The sequence below is a fragment of the Otolemur garnettii genome, unplaced genomic scaffold (genome assembly GCF_000181295.1).
Source record: "Otolemur garnettii isolate 467f Iridium unplaced genomic scaffold, OtoGar3 scaffold00044, whole genome shotgun sequence".
Lineage (NCBI taxonomy): Eukaryota > Metazoa > Chordata > Mammalia > Primates > Galagidae > Otolemur > Otolemur garnettii.
In genome coordinates, this window is record NW_003852439.1 from 6,617,848 (window position 1) to 6,619,244 (window position 1,397).

General features: G+C 50.5%; 1 protein-coding gene across 2 annotated transcripts in view; it reads left to right on the forward strand.

Moving 5' to 3' along the window:
* RAB11FIP3 (RAB11 family interacting protein 3) overlaps window positions 1-1,397 on the forward strand; it is a 115,414-nt gene that overhangs the window by 31,884 nt on the left and 82,133 nt on the right. The window lies entirely within an intron of this gene.

Sequence of the window (1,397 nt, forward strand, 5' to 3'; positions counted from 1 at the left end):
GGCGCCCGCCACAATGCCGGGTTATTTTTTGGTTGCAGCCATCATTGTTGTTTGGTGGGCCCAGGCTAGATTCAAACCTGCCAGCTCAGGTGTATGTGGCTGGCACCTTAGCCTCTTGAACCACAGGCGCCGAGCCGAGTCCTTTCATCTTTTATCCTACACAGCCCCCTGGTGCGGTCTGTGGCAGGTGGTATCCATCTTATGGGAGTGATGAGGCAGCTGGCACCCATGAGGCTGCTGGAACCCGTCTCACTAAGATCCTGTCACGGCAAACCAGTGTGCTCTAAAGGCTTTGTAGAGTTTGGGGGTTCAGGGCCTTCCCTTCCATAAGACACTGCAGAAGCAGGGCTAGGTGGCTGGAAGAAGCTCTTCAAACACCTCTTAGTTCTCCCTTCATTTCCATTTTCAGGGTCACCAGTTCATTTGAATCCATTTTGTGACCTTGGTGCTCACTTGTCACAGAACCCTGCACTCTGCCTGACCTGGTGCTCCCCCACATGACTTAGTGGTGAGGATGGAATTGGGGGTACCGGAGCCTGTGCCCAGTGCCTGGCTGAGAGTAGCAGGCATCTGGGGCCCCAAACAGTGAAGGCACTTTGGGGGCTTCATTTTATAGTGGTCTTGTTGCCCACTTGTTGCCCTCTAAGGCCTCAGGGCTATAGCAGTGCCCTCTGTTCTTACTGTTTACGTGAAAATCCACAACCTGTCATGAGGTCCACACCTCACCTGAACCTGTCCTCACTGGCTTATCCCTGCTGTGCTATAGCCCCAGTTTGCTGCACTATTTTTTGTACTTTAATTTTATATTACAGTTTAGTTTTTATTATCTTTGTTTATTTTGAGACTCTGACAGAGTCTCACTTTGTTGTTCTTGGTAGTGTGCTGTGGCGTCATAGCTCACAGCCACCTCAGACTCTTGGGCTCAAGTGATCCTCTTGTCTCATCCTCCCAAGTAGCTAGAAATACAGGTACCCATCACAACGCCCACTATTTTTAGAGATGGAGTCTCACTCTTGCTCAGGCTGGGCTCGATCTCATGCGCTCAAGCCATCTGCCCGCTTCGGCCTCCTGGAGTGCTGGGAACACATGCATGAGCCATCACACCTGGCCTATTATGTACATTTAAAAAGTCAGGCCCGGTACCCATAGCACAGTGGTTATGGCACCAGCCACATACACCGAGGCTGGCAGGTTCAAACCCAGCCCAGGTCAGCTAAACAGTGACAACTGCAACAAAAAATAGCTGGGTGTTGTGGTGGGTGCCTGTAGTCCCAGCTACTTGGTAGGCTAAGGTGAGAGAATTGCTTAAGCCCAAGAATCTGAGGTTGATGTGAGCTATAACGTCATGACACTCTTCCTAGGGTGACAGCTTGAGACTCTGTCTCAAAAAAAAAAAA